At 42.1% G+C, this 22587-nt stretch overlaps 1 pseudogene; it reads left to right on the forward strand.

Annotated features, from left to right (window-relative positions):
* The first annotated feature begins 16459 nt into the window (after positions 1-16459).
* On the forward strand, positions 16460-16577 carry LOC126212118 (5S ribosomal RNA; annotated as a pseudogene).
* The last annotated feature ends 6010 nt before the right edge of the window (positions 16578-22587 follow it).

Here is a 22587-nt window from a genome sequence, read left to right on the forward strand (position 1 = left end):
CCCTACCTCTTCACGCAGGTCTAAGGTAAACGGAAGCCAACACTTCCACACAGGCCGTTCGAAGTACGTGGCGGGTATGGAGCAATTATGCTCGAATCGTCAGCAAAAAGGACCTACACACCAACACGAACCTTGTCTCCACGCTGAGCGACTGGGACTTCATCCTGGAGGACGCAGTCGCCCGGTTACGGAAGTAGGTCCGCGATGGAAAGCGGAAGCTGTCAGCGGAACTGGAGACCGCGCTAAACAACATCATGCGCGACGGGAAGAAGAGTCAAAACGCCAACTCCCACCGCTAGCATGCCTGCATACGGGCAGTTAGGAACCACCAGCAGAACAAGCTAAGACAAACCACAACGCGAGGCATCAACTCAATCCGCAAGGAATTAAGGAGGGACAGCTGTTAAAAGCTTCAACTCCTACACCTCCGGCCAAGGCAAAAGCCCGTCTGTTAGCGTCATCGCCAGCGCAGAGACCACCTGAAAATCATAATAGAAACTACATTACATGCAAAATTCCTCAGGAAGTTTGCAAAAATGTGAACAGACATTATTGAAGACGGACTGGCTCTTTGTAATTTCCTGCTGATGATAACTCATAACTAACAGTTCCGTTCATGTTAAGTACTGACTACAAACTTTTACCCTAAAAGAGAAATGAAAAACTAAGGTATTATGAAATATTATTTACCCTCATGCAGTGTTTCTTATGTGAAAGTTTAGTTTGCACTTTCTGAATTACTTTTTGAATAAAATTTCTCACTATAACGATTTCAGCTTTGTTACCACTATCAAGGTCAATATAAAATAAAACGTGTAGATAATACAATACTGCGCACGCGATAGAGAATAATAAAGTCATTAAATACTTAAGGAGCACTACTCACAGATGACAAAACGTCCAGTGGTCTGAACGACATTCGTCTTCGAAATATTACGACATATATCTGGCCATATTCACAAGTCGAGGCGTTACAGGCTGTTGTTTTTTTATCACAAATAAGTAATGTGGATGACAGTGTGGACAGCAGCAACACTATCACCGTGCTTTGTGTTTAAGGCGATCGATACTATGTTGTGACGTGCATACACCACATCCATACATCAACGAACATCAGCGTTTGTCAAAACCACTTCAGAAACTGATACAAAGTAATACCCCAGTGCGCTATGTGATCATTGGAGTGCCACTGTTGTTACCAGGAGAACGGGATTATTTATTTGACTTTGGTTTGACACACCTTCACGATCATATCAGCATCTTACAAAGAATACAGCCAATACAAGCAGGTCTCAAAGCAGAGATATACCCTTTCTTAGATTCACAACAAATTGTGGGCCGAAAAGCAGTCTGCAGAGATGTTTAGTATAAAACTTTAAGTTACTTGCTCCTATGAAGTTACACGAGGAAAGGAAGACATACATATATAGGGAAAAACATCGAACGAACTGGTGCCACAGTATCCTCTATACGTCATCAAGTTCCAATAAAAACTTTTTGTCGCCATAGTTATTTAATACCGTAACATACATTGAATTCAGACATTCGTTTTGGTTTGAAATCGTAATGCATTAACTCCAGATAACATATCGAAAAAGGAGGGTGGCACAGATACATGGCAAAGAGATAACAGTCTTACACCAGCTCAGCAATTCATACTGAATTCTTCTGAACAGCGAGGCTACGTCACGACACTCCATGTCGGATACTATGACACCAACATGATACTAGCCGCCAGACTGTGGACACTAAAATCATGTGCGTGATCAGTGGAGCTTAAATAAGAATTCGAATATCCTGACTTGTTTCTCCAAGACGTTTGAAGCGAATGGTGTGATGGTTCCCTTAACTAAGACTTTTGTCGTTTACTTTCTCTCCCTTTTTGTTCTGTTCAGAGCTACGCTATGAGTCTAAAGACCTCAGCATTAATGAGACATTCAGCTCTAAGGTTCCTGCTCTGGTCCGTTCCAGAACAACTTCCGCTTCACGCTGGATGGAATACACAGTTAATGAAAGTAACTGCAAAGGTTGTTTTCTCTGCCACGTGTTAGTCACCCGCTGATTACAGCTCTCAAATTCTTCACTGTGCACCATCTTGTAAACATACAGCCGGTTTTGTTTCCCGTAGCGTAAGTTTTATAAATGACGATTTCCTCTTTTGAACCGAACACAAAATGATCACCTGTGTAGTGTAGCAGAAGTATTTCGTTAAGATATGCATTTACTCGTAGTATACTGCTCTCATCACATTTATAAACTGACGGGAAAAAGCGCAACACCAAAAAATAATGTAGAGAAATTAAGTTTCGGGAATACATTCGTCTAAGTATCATATTTAAGTCATTAAAATTGCTATATCACAGGGTAATGTAAGCGTGAGATACGCCACTGCTAATGTGAAAAGCTGGTACACTAATAACCGGTGTAACCGCCGGGATGTTGAATGCAAGTCTGCGAAGATGCATATACTGTGGTGTAAATGTACCATACATCATCTTGTGGGACCGATTTACAAGACTGTAGCATTTCGCCGGTCAATACAGGAACGGTTAACGCTGGAGTTTCCGTCCGATGGTATCCCACATCTGTTCGATTGGAGACAGATCTGTTGATTGAGCAGGCTAATGAAACTTGTCGACACACTGCACAGCATGGTGGGTTATAACAGTGGTACGTGGACGAGCGTTATCTTGTTCGAATTCCTCATGGTTGCTGCTCATGAATGCCAGCGCCGCATGTCAAATCACCAGGCTCGAGTACAAATTTGCACTTACGGTACGTATGATAACTACGAAATTACTCCTGCTGTCATACGAAATCGTACCCCAGACAATAACTTCGAGTTTATGTCCCCACACGCTCATCATTGTCACCGAAGCAGAACCGGTTTTTATCAGAAAATACAACAGACCTCCATCTTGCCATTCAACGAGCTCTCGCTTTACACCATTGAAGTCTCAAATGGCGGTGGTTTGGGGTTAATGGACTGCATACTACAGGGCGTCTGACTCAGAGCTGTTCTTGAAGTAACCGATTTGTAAGAGTTCATTGTCTCACGGTGGAGCCAACCGCTGCCCGAATTGCTGCTGCAGATTCAGTACGATTCGGCAGAGCCGTGTGGCTAGCAATAGTCTTCTCTCTCGGTAGTGCCACATGACCGTATGGAGCCCGGTCTACATGAGAGCGTACATTATGAACACCGGTGCCAGCAATCATGCGCAGTGGCTACATACACGCCAGCTCTTTCTGCAATATCGCAGAAGGAACGTCCAACGTCTAGTATCCCTTTACACGACCTCGTCCTAACTGAAATTTTGATATTGCCGTCCTTGTCGCCGTAAAGGTATTCTTGACTAAGAACAGCTCACTACATCCAGTCACAAACGTAGCTAAAGCTGACGACCGTTAGAGCGTGTATTTAAAGCAAACCTGTCTGGCATCCTGATTGCGGCGCTGGTAGCACCACCCTTACGCGAAGGCGCGGAATTTGAATAGACAATTTTCAGTTGTAGAAACACGCCTACCAGCTTTCATTTACGTTGGTGTCGCGATTTTTTTTCCGTGAAAGCCGTTTCGCAGGTTTTGGACCTACACAAAGAGCGACCTAATACTAACTTCGAATCCTGCCTGGGGCATGGATGCGTGTGATGTCCTTAGGTTAGTTAGGTTTAAATAGTCGTAAGTTCGAGGGGACTGATGGCCTTAGATGTAAAGTCCCATAGTGCTCATAGCCATCTGAACCATTTTTGATGAACGTAATTTTCTAGTGAGTTTGTCCGTCATGGGTACAGGGCTATGAACGGATTTGGCGCGGCTAGTTTAAGGCATGGCCGGATGCCTTTCCTGTCGCCACCGCGTTGTCCCCTGGGACGGAATGTGTGTGCCCCACATGTCTGCGCGAGGTGTTATTCATATGAAACTGAGCGACAGTTTACCTGAATACCTGCCAAACGTGTAAGTGAGGCGTGGCTTTGGTATCATCTCGGTATTCACTTAGATCGATGTGGGAAACAACCTGATATTCACATCCAGGCTAGCCGGCACACCCACCACCGTCGCTAATCTGCTAGATGGATACGATCGGGGGTCGATACGACAGCCGTCCCGGAAAGCACCGTTTTAACACACAGCTATGCGGGCGCATTCGAATTCAACAACGCCCTAATGTTCTGCAATTCCAGAAGAACTGTTGCGTCTGCAATTGACATTTATAAGCTATATGTTGCTGTTTGCCGTGACAAACAGAAGTTACGTCATCGAGTGTTGTTTCATTTATAATAGTGTTAGTTGCCCCTATTCTATTCCTTGCCGAAATTAATTAACAGATCCTACATTTGTGTTTTCTTTTTCTTGTGTTTTCCTCGAGTGTCAGTTCTAACGCCGTAACGAGCAATGTAACGTCAGTATCCGCTCTAAAGAACTCGGGTGACGCTAAGTTGAATACTGTTGCCATCGTGTGGAAACAGTCGCGCTCTGTGTGAACGGTAGGTGCGTCTGCAAAATGCCACGAGCCGTGGCGTCACTTTAGTTGCGTGTGCGGACACGGCTTTACAGCCTCTCATGAGCTGATGATAGCTGCTGTTAATCAGCTGCAAAATGGTTCAAATGGCTCTGAGCACTATGGGACTTAACATCTGTGGTCACCAGTCCCCTAGAACTCAGAACTACTTAAACCTAACTAACCTAAGGATATCACACACATCCATGCCCGAGGCAGGATTCGAACCTGCGACCGTAGCAGTCGCGCGGTTCCGGATTGAGCGCCTTAACCACGAGACCACCGCGGCCGGCTTAATCAGCTGCAGTTAAGTTGATTTGTAACGATAGTCTTAGGCCGCCAAGCCGAGAACAACGTCGGCTTACTAAAATCCATCTGCTGCGAAAATTGTTGTAAGACGCAAAACAATTACAGACCTTCGCTTCAAGCGAGCATTGATTTAAATCAATGGAGAAAGCTGAAAATTTGTGCTGGACCGGGATTCGAAACCCGGTTTCCTGCTTGATAGGCACACGCTCTGACCGCTAGACACAATCATGGTATCAGGATAGTAAGAAACTCAGGTTCAAACCCTGATCCGGCACAAATTTTTTAACTTTCCCCATTGATTTAAATCAATTCCCGCTTGTAGACCAGGTCTGTAATTATTTTGTGTCTTAATTCATAGTGGTCGCTGGATCAAAATGGTGTGTGTTCTTTCGGACATGTCCGACAGACTCCACATATACACAATTCAGGCGAAGATGGCCAATGATCTCTACAGTGCGGATGCATATCAGGTTAGAACTTTTACGGAATCGGCGAAATACAGCGAGAAAAGGGAACAAACGGCAAGGGGCACAACGTTAATAGTGTTTGGATAAGTTGTGAGTTTGAGCCTTGACGGGAGGCGTGATAGGTCAGTCCGTGCAGCTCCTATGATCACTGTGTCCGGACATGTACGAAAGAACAGACATCACATGTATAGAAAATTGTTTTGCCGAGAAAGTTGAGCACGCTCTAGCGGGCATACGTTAGCACAGGACTCAGCTGGACATGTCCATTACACTAACAGCTGCAGACTGAGACAACCAGTAGGCGACAGAACTACTTTAAGAATGGAGATCGCAATGGCACCATGGATTATAGCTTGAGAAGCTCGTCCGTGAAGGTATTCTTGGTGAGAACATGGCCGAGCTCAGAGTAGGTACGCCAAGAAATCTATGAAGACTGCGAAGCTAAAAAGAGGCGAATAATCTGTATTCTCATATTTTCCCATCTAATTGCCTTGCTCAATGCGACTGTATAAGCGCAGTGTGCAGTTCACGAATAATACACAGAATGTTTACGGTCGAAACCGCAATTGTGGATATTGTAAGAAATGTAAAGTCACTGGCGAATATGTACTCAAAGATTTCGCAGAAAAGAACTAACACATTTTAATAAAACGTTTTGTTGGACAACAACGTTTACCTTGAATCTCAGTTCGCGTAGGCTAGCTGGGGTGGTGACAAACTCAGACCTAAAATGTTAACCTCAGGACCGCGCAGAAAAAATAACCATTAAACGTAGAACTCTGTGAAAGTAATATGGATTTGAAGCCTACTTACAAAGTAGTATCAATTGCTGTAAATCAGCACTGTCAATAAGCACAAATTAACGCCGAATATTTTGGATTAGTCAGGTACGGTACACTGAAGTATTCCGAAACCGTGCCAACAGGATTCCTTTTCTTCGGAGGCATTAAAATAAGTTTGGTCCGACCTGCATTGTAGCTGTGATGCTGATATTCTGTACCATTACGGCTCACCAGTATACGTATTTCGAAAGGTGGCTATCAAGTGAAATACAAGGCATAATTTGATACATAAAGGCTTAAAATGAAACACTGAATTTTAAATTATCCATTTAACTTCAGATACGAAATAACTGTGCAACAGATTGGACCCTTACCAAAGATACTGAATATTTCTTGGAAAAAAATAGCTTTTAGTATCACCTTCACAACTAGACATATATATTTAAATGGAAAGTCATCCTCGCAGACATAATGTCTTATGATGAACCATAATTCGACGCGAAAAAAGTGAGTAGATATAAACAGGCAGCCATATTTTTCCCGTGCAGACGTGTTTCCTGATCGCAATTTTAACAACATACCGTCACTGTGCCGCCACTCAGGAGTCAGAATTAATGGCCCAAGGTGGAAAATAAACACGGAGAGGTGTGTTGGAAGCAGGAAGGAAAGCACATCCACACGTTCTGTCGACATTGGAGCCAAGTTTACTTTCACACCACAAATGACTGAAGTTTCTGCGTGTGAAACAGCGAGTTTTCACGATTCATTAATTTTACCTTTCAATCTCAGGTTTATTTTATTTGACAGCGTTGTGTAAGCTATTCTCAAAACGAACGAATATTTCAGATAGACAGCTATTTGGACGGTGGACGATCCAACAACATTTTCCTGGAGCTTGACCATTGTTTTTTATGTTTTATTTATTTAATTTTTTTTTAGGGCGGTCCGGGCTGAGGGGTGGGGGGGGAGGGGGTTGGTGGTAAGAAGAGGGTCGTTAAGATGAAAGTAACAATATTCTTCTTACATAGTGTCAAAAGAAGAGATTATGGTTCGCCCCTCTCCCCTTTCTCCCCCCCCCCCTTCCACTACAACCCCCGCGACGCCTATTTCAACACAGATCGAAAATAAACTTCATGTTGCACTGGCCTACAGCTTGCAAAAGTAACACAGGAAGGTATCAGCGTGTTACAAACAAAATGTCATAGTCATTGAAATAGCCACATGTAAATAAACTTAGAAAAAGAGTATTTATCACTACAGGACAGAATGTTCATTGAATTTGGTGGTAAGCTAGCAATGGGCATAATATTGTCTGAGCGTATCGTTTGCTGTGACATTTAATAGCTCATATTAGCGGCACCCAGCTTCTCTTAATTCAGAACTAAAGAACGAGAACGGGAAAAGAACCTAATCTCGAATGCGATCGCAGTTAATACGACCATTGACAATTATAACATACAATCAGGAAAATGGAGTTCAATGTTCTGTCAACGGCGAAGTCATTAAGGATTTCGTACCACCTCTGATAGGAGAGGAACTGGAAAGAAAATCGACATAGACCTATTGCCAGGAACCACGCGGCTGCCACTTAAGGAAAAGGCGTAGCAACTGACACATGGTCGGACGCTAATCTGACGCCGTAACTACTGTAAAACTCGATCGGCAGCTTCACTCTGAGTTAACTTACTTGTTAACGTATTTAGAAAATCTTAATGCAGTCTTCATTCCAAGACATTTACGCACTATCATGAACAGTTGGAGAGTGGAAACTGAAAACTCTCAGTGCCAAAGCTGATATTTGCCAGGCGAATAGAAATGTAATTTATCACTGTTTGCGCGTAACCGATTTATATCCAAAGAATTGAGATAATTTTCTGGGACCACAAAAGAGTACTTTCTGCCTCATCATCGCAAGAAATAATCAGCCGATGTAGAAACTCGTACGTTCTAAGTGCTATGTGAGGAACCTGAGTGGTTCTAAGTGCCAATAAGACTGTTTCTTGCAAAAAAGAAAACAGCAACCAACTATTGTTAACACTGCTATTTCTTTACAAAAATAAAGCCGTTACCCGTTTATAACCGTCAGATTTATTTTTAGACGGTGGTTAGCTGTTCCCAACCCCCCCCCCCCCCCCAACCCCGTCCCCCAAACAGTGTTAACTACAGCAAGCACAATGTAAACGACACAAGGTGTTTGAAAATGAAGTGGTAGGTTCGAGGCCGATAATAGTGCCGTTTGTGTAGAAAAAAAAAAACAACATTACTGACGGTACCTGGTTACTGTTTTCTTTTTCGCGAGACTCAACTTGTATTTTATACACAGTCAGAAGTATATCAGCGTTCGATAAGGTAGCAGGAAGAAACTGTTTGTTCGTAATGCCATTAATACTGAGACACTATTTTAGGAATAGAGAAATCAGTCTTCAGCTACACAGATTTTAATTTAATTAATTTTTTGACTGGTTTCGGCAAATTAATTTGTCATCCTCGAAAGACCATACAGTTAAAATTACATCGGAAAGCAGTCCTAAGGACGATATGGTAAAAAAGTGTAGAACAGAAATTTAGTGATTACCAGGGTCGAATCGCAATTAACATCACAATAATTGCAATAATTGTACAATAATAAACAGATTATATACTTACCACCGGTAAAATTTTTAGATTTTACTGTCAAGCACTTAAAAGCAACACAAGGAATACGATCTGATGACCAAAAGAAACTTCGTATCATAACTAAAATATTAAAAAAGAAACAAGAAGTATATGATGATTAGCACCAACAGACTAACAGTGTAAGTATAAAAGACTTCACTTACACAAAAGGCAAAGAGCGCTAGGATACCTAAGGGCTTGCAAAGATTAAGCACAATGAGGGCGCATGTGTCTATGACGTAAGTCAAACGAAATTAAACGTCAGTCCACAGAAATGAAACACCATTAAGACGCGTATAAATTTTAATATAAAAATGACGTATCGTGTAAAAAGAACTGAGGAATGTGTACAAAGGTAAGGATTATTTAATTTTCAGCTGGTGGTGGCGCCGTGGGCCGATGAAGAAGTGGCGACAAATTGAACTTCACAGTATGTTGACGCAGAGGCCGGCCGCTGGGTACGAGTTTTCAGGGACGCAATTAAGTGGGCCCGCCGCGTCTTACAAGGGGAGGCCACGACGTTTGGAACGCGGATTTAATTCAAACTTCGTACACTCGTAGTACTCCATTAGGAAACCAAAATGTGTAAGCAGTAGCACGAACTTCTCAAGCGTTGTTGAGAAAATCGCAAGATAATTTCGGTTGACAAATATATACGTGTGCGTGGCCGTTTTTGCCATGAAGCGGCGGCAGCCGAGTGGGTAGCGTTCTAGCCCCGTAATCGCTGGATAGAGTACCCTTCGTCAGTTTTGTTTTCATTTCTAACACAGTCATTTTCTTTATCATTTATATTACAATTGGTGTACTGGGAAAAATACGTGTAATCGGATGAACTTTGATTATATTTACAATGTTGTTTGACAGTCTACAAGTTTTTATTATCACAAATAATATAATATTCATAGCTATCCACTAGTAAACGACCGAATGCATAAAGTGATACTGAAAATGTATGCTTGTCCGTGTCTTCAAAATTGTTCGTATTTAATCGAAAAGGAACGAGAAACTGCTTCTCGTAAAGACGCTATTAAAATAAACTCGATACTGCATGATCAATTATAAACGCCGATATTTGAGGAAATGCGGCGTTATGCATGGTTCGCTTCCAAATTATCGGCCGAAAGAGAGGTTTTTGAAAATGCTAGCGAGGTTTGTTTTTCCACGGAAAACCTCAAAAGACCTTGCGTATGCGGAAACATTTATTCAATGCAGCTGGTGCCGTTTAACTTAGTTTCCCATGTTTTACGAAAAAATACCATCCATCCTGCCATTGTACACGTAATGTCGAAAGAAACGATAAATTTTAAATCTTTCGAAAATCGTCTGTGCTGGTCAAATCTTGGTAGCAATTAGTTTCGGGCTCCTTCCAGGTATAAGGGATTTCTCAAATCACGGAGAAGCATACATTTCCAGTATCACTCTATGCGTTTGGTCGTTTACTAGTCGATAGTTATGAATATTATTATTATTATTATTATTATTATTATTATGTGCGATTGGACCCATACGGATCACGCAAAGCTTTTCCGATTCCTTTTTTTAATTCTCCAAACTTCTCTCATTCTTTCCCCATGAATTCTCTTTCTTTCCTCTGTCCATTTTGTCCCCTGTCTCTTGCAAACTTCATTCTCGGGTTGTACTTTCCAACTATTGATTTTTTGCCTGTATACATTTCTGTTTATAACTTCTGAAGAATTTATTTGTGCATTTGCTAGATCTGTTTTGGTTTCTTTTATCCAGGGTATGGTTTTCAATTTTTCAATGTATATTAAAATTTTGTGGGAGAGTCTGGGTGTTGGGAGTCTGTGGATATGACCGTAAAATTTTAGTCTTCTTTTCCGGATGTCTGCGGCGAGGTTAGATAATTTTTCTGTAGTTTTCCGAGACTGTAACCTGTATCCATCTTCAGTTCTTTTTGGGCCAAGAATCTTTCTGATAATTTTGCGTTCCTCTTTCAGGATGCCTTCCAGGTCGCCTTTTCAATGGAGTGTGAGTGTTTCGCTGGCATATAGTGCTTCGGGCTTGATTACTGTATTGTAGTGTCGTATTTTTGAGTGAATGGAGAGACACTTTTTATTGTAGATGTAGTGGGTTTTCCAGTGTGCTCTTTTCAGTTTTTGCAGTCGAACTTTTTGTGCAGTTTTCTCTCCCCCTGTGGGTTCTAGGACCTCGCCTAAGTATTTAAAGAATGGAACTCTCTGAATTTGTCCATATTTTGTAGTCAGTTTTTGAGTTTCAAATTTTGAGCAGATGAATTTGGTTTTTTGGAAGGAAATTTGTAGCCAACTTTTTCGGCGCATTCTTTGAGAATGTCTATCTGTTTAATTGCTGTGGTCTCGTTTTCTGCTAGAATGGTCACGTCATCTGCAAACGCCAAGCATGAAATTTTAATACCATCTTTCGATCTTCCTAGTTGTATAGGCTTCCAGTAATTTTGATTCTTCAGTTCTTTTTCCCATTCTCGGATGACTTTGTCTAAGACAAGGTTGAAGAGGAGTGGAGACAAGCCGTCACCTTGTCTGACGCCGGTTTTGATCAGGAAGGGCTCTGATATTTCACCCAGGAATTTTATCTTAGAAGTTGTGTTCGTGAGCGTTTCTTTGATAAGGTTTAGGGTTTTCGGATCGAGTCCTAGCTCCTCAAGGATAATAGAGAGATTGCCTATCGATTGAATCATAAGCCTTTGCGAAATCAACAAAGGAACAAAAGATCGGACTGTTTCTGACTGCTTTGTATTTTAGTGTTGACTTCAAATTGAAAATTTGTTCTGCACAGGATCGGTGAGGGCGAAAGCCAGCTTGGTATTCACCAATACTGTGTTCGAGTTGTTCTTGTGTTCGTTGAAGAAGACAAGCTGAGAGGATTTTATAAGTGACTTGGAGAAGGCAGATTCCTCGATAGTTGTTTATATCTGCCATGTCTCCCTTTTTATGCAGTGGATGAATTAGGGCGCATTTCCAATCTTCTGGTAGTTTTTCTGTGTGCCAAATGTCTGTGATGATTCGAGTGAGTTCTTTGAGGGAATTTGGTCCAAGATTTTTAAGTAGTTCTGGCGTGATATTATCTTCTCCGGATGCCTTGTTGTTTTTCAGTCTATGAATATGTCTTTGGATCTCCTCTAGTGTAGGTGGTGGGGATTCTGGATTTGTGTAGACAGCAGTTTCTTGAGGGAATCTTGAAGAAGGTTCAGGGCAATTGAGGAGTCCGGAAAAGTATCTCGCCAGCTCCTCACAATTTTCCCGATTTGTGAGCGCTAGTTTTCCATCTGGTTTTCTGAAACATAAATTTCGTGAGCCGTATCCATTGATTCTCCCAGCAAAGGTCTTATAGACGTCTCGTACATTATAGTTACGGAAATTTTCAATAGACTCACACTGTTCCTTGAGGTACTTCCTCTTGACTTGTCTGATTGTTTTTGCCACTTGTCTTCTGGTGTTGTGGAAGTGATCTAGATTTTCTGGGGATTTTTTACTGTTATACTTCAGAAAGGCTTTCTTTCTTCCAGCGCTTTTTCACATCCAGAGTCCCACCAGGGGTGTTTTGTGTTCTTTTTCAATGGGATCAGTTCTTTTGCCTTCTTTGTAATTTTTGTTCGAAATTTTTCCCAAGAGTCAGCTGGTTCCTTTTCCCACTCCTCCTTCAGATTGGTTTCTTTGATTGTTCGTGTGTCAAATTTCATCATGTGTGTTTTCTTCGGATAGAATTTTTTTGGGGTGAATTTCACTTTAATGCGTGTTAAGTAGTGGTCTGAGTCAATGTTCGCCCCTCTGCGGACTTTGACATCGTGGATCTCTTTCTGTACGAAATAGGAGATGGCAATGTGGTCAATCTGATATTCGCCGATCTCTTGTATGGGGGACCTCCAGGTCTTTTGTTTTCTAGGTTTTTTCTTAAAGATGTAGACATTATTTTTAGATTATTTTGTTGGCGTAGTTCAATAAATCTCAGTCCGTTTCTGTTGGTGAATCTGTGGGCTGGATATTTTCCTACAGTTTTTCGGTGTTCTTTCTCTCTACCAATTTGTGCATTGAAATCTCCCATTAAGATTTTGATATCATCCCGGGTAATTTTGGCCATGACATCTTCAAGTTTAGTCCAGAATTTTTCAGTTTGTAGTTGGCGTTTTTTGTTGTCTATGTTTGTGGGTGCATGAACATTTATCAATGTGTATTTCTCGTTGGCGCACTGGATACGCATGGTCATGAGGCGATTATTTATGGAAGAGACCTCTCTAATTGAGCCTAATATATTTCTGTTATGAATATTATATTATTGCTGATAATAAAACTTCGTAGACTGTCAAATAATATTGTAAAATTAATAAAAGTTCATCCGATTACACGTATTTTCCCCATTATATCAATTGTAATACAAATAGTAAAGAAAATGACTGTGTTAAAAAAACTGCGGACCGGGACTCTATCCACCGCTCCAGGGATTACGGGGCTTGAACGCTACCCACCCTTCTTTTTTTTTCCCCATTTGGTTCGGTATTGTTCGTTGTTTGGTCTGGGCGGACGTCACAAGACATCCGTTCAAGTTGATCGTTGATTCCTTTACTCAGTTTTTTTCATTACAGTGGACAATCGGCACTCTGACCGAACGCGCTGAGCTACCGTGCCGCCATTCGGCTGCCGCCGCTTCCTGGTATAAACCGCCACGCACAGGAATATATTTGACGACCAAAATTATCTTGCGATTTTCTTCATGTCGCTTGAGAAGTACGCGCTACTGCTTACACATATTGTTGTCCTAATGGAGCACTACGAGTGTACGAAGTTTGAAGTAAATCCGCGTTCCAAACGTCGTGGCTTCCCCTTGTTAGGCATCCGACTCGATGGCGAGCGCGAGGTCTCAGAACCTCTGCCTATAGCTCTTACAAATACTAGCTGCAGCACAGCGCATCTACGTTCGTAAATTAAAACCTTAGCCAGATAACGGAGTAACATAGGGAAACGTATTGCGCACACTGACCACTATAGAAGTGGGTGGCCCGAAGCTGTGACTAGCCATCACAGTTAAAACATATTTTAAAAATACAGTATATAAAGAATAAATTACGTTAAAAAGCACTAAGACGTCTAGACTAGATAACAAAGTTGAGGACAAGATAAACAGCACATGGAATGGTCGTTCTTAAAAATCAGTAAGATGCATATGGGGAGGTTGCAAGTCACTTGAATCGACAGGTACAAATAGTTGTTTTTACTGTGTAATATAAGCCATTGTTGTTCAATAAATGTTCACGGAACCTAGCTTCAGTGCCATTCCTGTTTGTCCTATATAAAAGCCTGGGTATACACTGCATTGAATTTTTTGCATCTCAGATTTTAGATATTTATGAATAGGTCGTCTCTCGTTATGTAGGCAAAAAGCTTAGTGATATTATTAGTGATGAACACCACGTTGAGGACAGATTTCCTCTCGGATTGGGAGATCATTTAAAAAATATCAGCTAGGAACGGAATGGAAAAAAATTTCTTTGCAGTGGGGCCGCCTATCCGGTAAAGATACAATAGAATTCTTATTCGTTCTTTCCGTGATAAGTGTTTGCACGAGATTGGCTTGATACCCATTACTGACAGCAATATGCTTCAGGTTATTGCGTTCTTTCACAACAGCTGACGTTTTCATTAATCACTTTAAGATCAAATTCCTCGAATATTCCCCCGTCCTGGCTTGTAAAATGTTTTTCTACACATCCTCCATATGCTTCCGATCGCTCCCCATGGTATTTCCGTGTTTTTGGAGCCTCGGAGAAAGACATTCAGGACCGACAATTTGGTTCGGACGAAGAGGTGCATGCCAGGGGACAATCTGGTTCCATAGCGAACCGCTAACAACTTTCCATGAATGTGTTGACCGTTTGTGTCACCGAGGCATAAATGTATTAAGTTATGGTGATTGCTTATGAAATGAGAGTTTACGTACTCTTTTTCCTACTGTGTCATTTTCATTAGTCTGTCCCATGATAAGGAACAGCAGACGCCCTATAACACTTCGTTAGGAAACGCTATATATCAGTTTTATTTTACTGCTGAGTTTTTGTAAGTTACTACCATCTGAAAGGACATCTACACCGGTTTTAGAATCCCTCATATACCTGCTGTGTTTGCCCTTTAACATTTACTTTTAAAACTGTGTCTTTTAGTGTGGTGGCATCTGTTCACCTTTAGCAAGCCTTCACGTCTCGCCATGAATGTTTCACAGCGCTTTGTTTTGACTCTTGTCAGCTGCAGCCGTGTTCGCGACATGCCACCCTGAGTGCTGTGCCCGAATCTCCTGTTGTAATCCCGTTAGCTACGCTGACCGCCGTATGTCGGGAAGTGACACCTGGAATTTCTAATGGCCCTGGTCGCTCTCACCTTCTGTCAGAGTTCTCAACGACGATACAAGGTATACAGAATTGGGGCAATAATTCTCTGCAGACGATATGCTATTGTTAGGTTGACAGAGATATCATTGATATTTAGATATATTATTAAAATCCACGATGAAGCCGATATCTTCCATTCTTGTCAGTTCAGTATTTCACTACTCCGTTTTTGGCTATTCGATAACAATTATGCTGCCCAACACGTAATCTCCACCATTCTGACTGGAGAAATGAACAATTTTGTTAACTTCAACGCGCGTCACCCATGAACAAATGGAGAGCAGTTTATAGTGTTCCACGAGCTGTATGAATTATTGTTTAACTTCCCATCGACAACTAGGTAATTTGCTCGCGTTTGAGAAATGAGGAAGGCAGTAAGTTGCATCGATACCGGCATTTACATAAAACAATTTAGGGAAACCATGGAAAGGTATACGTGGAATTCTGGAAGAGGATTTGAAATGCCACCCTCCCGACTACCACTGCGAAACCTCGTTCGGTTCCAGAGTCCTGAGCAACTTGTTACATTGCATGGTGGCTGAAATATACAGACAGTACGTAATATTGATTCAATAAATAACGAACGAGGATCATGATCTTTGAGAGCCTTCTCTTGAATATATGTAATGAGACCTGTACTTAGATTGTGTAAAATTTGTTATTCAGCTGCAGAGAGAGTTCTTGCTCACAGGAGCACGAAGTACTATCTTTAATAAGTACTCCTTATAAGAGGTGTGCCTATGTACACATCCCGGCGCCATGTTTAATGGCTTACAATTCGGATCTTTCCAATTTCCGATCTCTTGTTAAGCACCGCTAATAGCTGTATACCCCTTTTTTCTCGGTGGGGTGCATATATGTTCAGTGGTTTTAGACAACATTCGAAACAAACGCTGTAAAAGTCGCGGCGTGCACACGTGTGCTGTTAATTTTTGGAACACAACCTACGACCAGCTTAGAGACAGAAGTGATGACTCTCTCTGCAGGACATGACCATCATTTTGCAGGACAATGCTCAAGCACTTAGCAGTCCAAGCTGTTACTGATTTGTTTGACTGATGGGGCTGCTAAGTGCTATACCGCCTATTGCACTCCCCTGACTTACGCCCTCGTGAGTTCAACTCGATTTCTGAATTGAAGGAAACACATCACGGCATTCGTTTCAGAACTGCTACAAATTCGTCGGGCAATAGACCGCGCCGCTCGAACTGTCAAACAACTGGCACTGCTAAGAGTATCCTACGACATCCACATCATTGGCAAAGGGTTACACACAATGCTGCTGACTGCTCTGAAGGTCGATAATACTTTGAAACACATATCTATTTTGTAGGAGCTGTAAATAAATAGTAGCCACTATTAAAGTTCCGGGGGCAACGGCCTTGCCGCAGTGGATCCACCGGTTCCCGTGAGATCACCGAAGTTAAGCGCTGTCGGGCGTGGCCGTCACTTGGATGGGTGACCATCAGGGCCGCCATGTGCTGTTGCCATTTTTCGGAGTGCACTCAGCCTCGTGATGCCAACTGAGGAGCTACTCGACCGAATAGTAGCGACTCCGGTCAAAGAAAACCATCATAAAGACCGGGAGAGCGGTGTGCTGACCACACGCCCCTCCTATCCGCATCCTCACTGAGGATGACAGGGCGGTCGGATGGTCCCGATGGGCCACTTGTGGCCTGAAGACGGAGTGCACTATTAAAGTTCCAAGCCTCATAGTATAAAAATCCTATGCTATACTGTAAACGGAGAAATTAATGAAACGCTGTGTTACGACATGAGCACGGTCTGTAGTTATAGTAATATACTTAAAACAATGATATGTGTTAATAGTGATTTTACTTGTCACCTGGAATTGGTTCGTATTTTCTCTTTTTTCCTTTGAAGCTTCTTGTGTAACTTTTTCTACAATGAGTTGCTTGCCGAACTTCTCGGTGAAGTGACCAACGGTAGTCCCCCATGATGTTGGTGTTCCGGCGGCCTTGGTAGTATTTTTCCATGACTTTAATATCCTGTTGAAAACGCTCGCCTTGCTCCTCCCTAACATCTCTCATATTGTCCGGGAAGTAATCAAGGTAACTGTTCAAAAAGTGAACTTTGAGGCTCATTAAACATCCTAAGGTTTTAAACTTCTTTAACATTGTAGATATAATAGCTGAGTGTTTTTCATGTCCTAAGAACTTTGTAACGACTTGGTTGAATGATATCCATGCATCTTCCTCATTTAAGGTCATTGTGGATTCAAAGTTAACATCAAACATCAATTTTCTAATGTCAGGTCCGATAAAGACGCCTTCTTTTAGTTTAGTTTCTGAAAGGTGCGGAAAATTTTGACAGATATACTTAAAACATGTTGCATCTTCAGGCAGAGCCTTTACAAACTGTTTCATTTGGCATAAGTTTATATGTGGAGGTGGTAGGAATATGTTTTTTGGATCTACAAGGTTCTTGCACAGGTCAGGTCTTTCTGCACCAGTGTTGATGCCTAGCCCTACTGTTCCATTCACACAAGAAACACGGAAATTTGGTAAAGCCACCTTGCTGACCAAGGAGCATGCCTGTTACTTTTAGATCGCCACATATCATCCAACCATGAACAGAATAGCCTGTTCTATCTATCAATATTTCTGTTTTCGTAGCTTTCTTTCATATGTACAGACTAACAGGTATAGATGAATACATATTACCACTGTGTAATAAAACAGCCTTTAAACTAGGTTTGGATGAATCATTAAACAGCCTCCAGACTGTTTTTTTTGTATTCAGTACCAAACTCATTCATCAGTCTGGGAATGTCTGAGTACACAAAGCCACCTTCTTGGTAAAAAAACTTGGAAAATGGCTGCTTTCTCTTTCCATACATGTACATGCTGGTCTCAACTGCCAATAAGTTCTTTTCTTTTAATCTAGAGGCAAGCAATTCAGATTTTTCCTTCGTTAAGCCCAGATCCCTAATCAAATCGTTATGCTCGACATGAGTAAACAATTTAGACTTTCTATATTACAGTGGAATTCATCATCATCTGGTTCATCTAAATCAGTTTGTACATCAGAAAATACTTCTGTTGGAATAGAATGTAAATGATCTGGTGGTACAGGAACCTTCAAAACTACACCATGCCCTACTGGTCTGATGATGGACGGAAGGTTAGGATAGCTTATTACCTTCTTGTTTTTCGAATTATGACCAGTAATATCAATACTGCAAATGTAGCAATCATCGGAATGATTTATTGGCTCCCTCAAAGTCATAGGAACAGTAAATCTAAAGATTTTTTTCTCCTATTTGGACCATTTTCTCAGATCTTCAACACACACATAACATACATTATGTGGCGCCCAAGATTTATTTTGATCACTAAGTTTAGATCCAAAGTACGATAGAATAACCTTTTTCACAATGTCTGTAATGTTTCTTTTGCGTTTTTTAATCATAAATTCACCGCAAATATGACATAATCTGTCAGCAGAGATTTTACAACGACGATTAGACGTTGTACTGAGCATATGTAAAGGAAACGGGAAACCGATGTCAGGCTGACAGTAAACAAAACACCATCTGTTCACACAAAAATAGAATCGACCTTTTTTTGCCAGCAAAAGTTTTTCAGCAGTGCTACTAACGTCATCTACATTAATTACACCTCCTTTTTAAATTATTTTAACTACATAAAAGCTGTTCAATTCTTTAAAAATTGCTTAATTTAATAAATTTATGTGTAAAATATGAGGAAATTGTGGCTGATACAGTTTTGGAAGTATCATATTTGGATTTCCCACCATAAAAAACATAAGAATAAGGTATTTTCAGCAAAAAAGCTTTTCCACCGTTTGCGTGTGTAATCTGTGTAACAGCCCAAACGTTGAATGTAAGCATGCAAACGTGCGAGCATTGTGTTGTACAAATGATGGATGTCAGTTTGTAGGATGGAGTTCCATGACTTGTGTTGTGTTACTAGAGGAGGCCGAATGCACGCGTTATAGCTCACGCAGGCTGGCGTGAGGTCTGGAACATGACAAGAAATTAGAATTCAGAAAGCGGACGTAATTAGTTTGATACTTAACTTTAATCCATTAATGATGAACGTCGCTCTTGGCGGTACTTGATTCACAATATTATCTGTTCAGAATTCATTCTAATTACTGAATATGGCGCCTTGCTATGTCGTAGCAAATGACGTAGCTGAAGGCTATGCTAAACTGTCGTCTCTGCGAATGAGAGCGTATGTAGACAGTGAATCATCGCTAGCAAAGTCAGCTGTACAACTGGAGCGAGTGCTAGGGAGTCTCTCTAGACTAGACCTGCCGTGTGGCGGTGCTCGGTCTGTAATCACTGATAGTGGCGACACGCGGGTCCGACGTATACTAACGGGCCGCGGCCGATTTAAAGTCTACCACCTAGCAAGTGTGTTGTCTGGCGGCGACACCACAACTTGCACTTTGTCGATCAATACAGAGATAGTTAATGCTCTTTGTGGATGACGCTGGAATTGTCGTCCGATAACGTCCAATATGTGATCAATTGGAGACAGATGAAGGTAACATGTTGTGACCCTCTGTATAGTATGATGGGTTCTAACAACACTATGTGGGCGAGTGGTATCCGGTTGTAAAACAACCCCCCGGATGCTGTTCATGAATGGCAGCACAGCAGGTCCAGTCACCGAACTTACGTAAAAATTTGCAGGTAGGGTACGTGAGATAACTAAGAGAGTGCTCCTGCTGTAATACGAAATCGCATAACATACCATACCTCCATGTGTGTGTCCAGTGCGTCTAGCATGCAGACACTTGCCGCGTTTCAAGGCTCTGACGTTGTCTATACTGACGGTTCGATGGTTGCTGATCTTGTCGGTTATGCTCTTACTCTAGCGGATCATTATGAACAACACTCATTGCCGGCTGGCTGCAGTGTTTTCACTGCCAAGCTGGTCGCCATCTCTCGCGTCGTAGAGAATCTCCGCTCCTGCTCAGGTGAGTCCTTCGTTATCTGTAGTGACTCCCTGAGCGGTTTACGACCTATCGACCAGTGTTTCCCTAGCTCTCGTCTGGTGATGGCTATCCAGGAGTCCCTCCATACTCTTACCCGTATCGTCCGCTCTGTGGTCTCTGTGTAGACCCCGGGTCGTGTAGGCATCCCGGGAAATGAACGTGTTGACACGCTGGCCAAACAGGCCGGTGTACCAGCCTTGGAGATTGGCCTTTCTGAGAGTGACTTCAGGTCAGTTTTGCGGCGGAAGGTACTTCGCATCTGCGGTGAAGAATGGCCGCCAAACTTCGAGCCATCAAGGACGCTACCAGTGCGTGGCGTTCCTCCTTGCGAGTCTCTCTCAAGGACTCTTGTCCTCTGCCGGCTGCACATTGGCCACACCTGGATGACGCACAGTTATTTATTGCGCCGAGAGGACCCACCTTTATATCGCTGCTGGTCAGCTCTGACTGCCCGCTTTTAACTCCGCTCAGGCAGACGTGTGCGCTGCCTGATACGCTTCCTTCACTTTATCAGACGACGTTGCGATGGCAGGGGGTTTTTATCGCTTGCTCTAAGTGTTTGTCTTTTTTGTGTAGAGTCTGGCCTTTGGCCTACGATTTTAGACTACGGTTTTTAGTGTTTTTCTTGGTGGTTGGCTTTTGCTGTTTTTGTTTGCCGGCCGAGGTGGCCGTGTAGTTCTAGGCGCTACAGTCTGGAACCGCGCGACCGCTACGGTCGAATGTTCGAATCCTGCCTCGGGCATGGCTGTGTGTGATGTCCTTAGGTTAGTTAGGTTTAAGTGGTTCTAAGTTCTAGGGTATTGATGACCTCAGAAGTTAGTCCCATAGTACTCAGAGCCATTTGAACCATTTGAAAATAGCGGATCTAAGGAGCTACAATTACTAATTCCAATACACAGTTACGATTTTCCTGTCTTTAATGGTCATAGTAATATAGAATGCAGATTAAAATTTATTTTGAAAGCAGACAAAAACGGAGGAGAATCTCGTAACCAAAAAAACTCGTTTCGCCGTGTGTGGAGCTAAGGACCGGCAGACTACAAGACACTGAGATCTCCGAGGTCCACCGGCTCGTCGCAGAAAGTCCAGGAATCAATTTAGTCGAGGCTGGGTCCAACGTAACGTGCCCAAATCCAAATGTGTGTGAAATCTTATGGGACTGAACTGCTAAGGTCATCAGTCCCTAAGCTTACACACTACTTAACCTAAATTGTCCTAAGGACAAACACACACACCCATGCCCGAGGGAGGACTCGAACCTCCGCCGGGACTAGCCGCACATTCCATGACTGCAACGCCTGAGACCGCTCGGCTAATCCCGCGCGGCGTAACGTGCCCCCGCTGCTCTACCGGTCCGGCCAGCAGCTGCGCAAACACCACAGGGTTCCACACGCTCGAAGCCTGAAACCCCGTCTACAGCCGACGCGATGTGATCGTCCGTGGGTTGCTCTGGACCGACAGCACTATCTCTGCAAAACGAGTCGCCAGGAAGCACAGGCTTCCACCTCACGAACGACACATAAATAAACAGTACATCGCTCCGAGAGGCTAGTCAGTCAGATGAAAACTATTTGGGAAATGGTCAAAGTTCAGACGTCAGTACACAAAATTCCATAACAATTTAAGTAAATGACAATTAACATGTTGTAAGTACTTTCTAATATTACTTCCTAAACGTAGGAGCTAATTTAGGATTAAATGGTTCACTGAAGAAGGAAGAGAATATATTAGAAACTTTTATCCCTCGAAACTTCAAGCAGCTAGAAGTACCACCAACACCCTACACTGAAATCAATACAATTACTAAAATCCTAAGAAACAAAAGTTCATATATGATTGATGGAATGTCAAACAAAATTATGAAATGTTGTTCCACCTCAATAAGTAATAGCGAATATGTGCAATGCATCGCTGGCACAGAAAATTTTTCGAGACGTGTTAAAATATGTAATTGCTAAACCATTTCATAAGAAAGGTGACAAGACACACTTAAACAATAAGTATCCAGTTTACTTACTACTATACTTCTTCCAAAATACAGAAAAAAGTAATGTAGTCAAAAGTAGTCGCGCACTCAAGTGGAAACTATTTACTTCGAACATCGGAGTTCGGATTCCAGGAGGACTGATGGACTGAGAACGCTGTTTATAGATTCACTCATCAAATAGTACAAGACTTAATAATATATCGCCAGTTTGTAGGGTTCGTGGTCTTTATAAGACCTTGACATTGTAAAACCTGTTGCTCACTTAGAGAAACTCAAGTTTTATGGAACTGATGGCTTTACACACAGTTAGCTTGAATCATTCTCAACAAAAAGAATGCAAAAGGTGGTGTTGAGTAATTCAATGTTGGAGAGGTAGAAAATTTGAGTGACTTGGGGAAAGTCATATAGTGAGGATCCACTTTTGGATCCTCTCCCACTCCTTATACTTAAGTGACAGAAGTCATGGGATAGCGACGTGCACTTATATTTGTACAGATGGCGACAGTATCGTATACGCAAGATGT

This window comes from Schistocerca nitens, chromosome 1, assembly GCF_023898315.1.
Source record: "Schistocerca nitens isolate TAMUIC-IGC-003100 chromosome 1, iqSchNite1.1, whole genome shotgun sequence".
Lineage (NCBI taxonomy): Eukaryota > Metazoa > Arthropoda > Insecta > Orthoptera > Acrididae > Schistocerca > Schistocerca nitens.